The following is a 213-nucleotide window of genomic DNA, read 5'->3' as shown; positions in this document are numbered from 1 at the left end:
AGCCACAGTGTCCCTGCGGGACGCGACCTGCAATGGCGACCACGGCCGCCTCTGCGGGTCGCGGCCCGCAGTGGTACCGTAACGCCTCTGTGGGCCTCGGCCTACAGCGACGCTTTGTCGTCTTTGTGGGTCGCGGCCCACAGAGGGCCTACGTCGCCCACGGGAGCCTCAGCTCCGGGGTACCCTCGGGTAGGGGTTGCCAAATTTTTTTTT

The sequence above is a fragment of the Cryptomeria japonica genome, chromosome 2 (genome assembly GCF_030272615.1).
Source record: "Cryptomeria japonica chromosome 2, Sugi_1.0, whole genome shotgun sequence".
NCBI classification, from domain to species: Eukaryota; Viridiplantae; Streptophyta; class Pinopsida; order Cupressales; family Cupressaceae; genus Cryptomeria; species Cryptomeria japonica.
Note: the sequence above shows the minus strand (reverse complement) of the source record.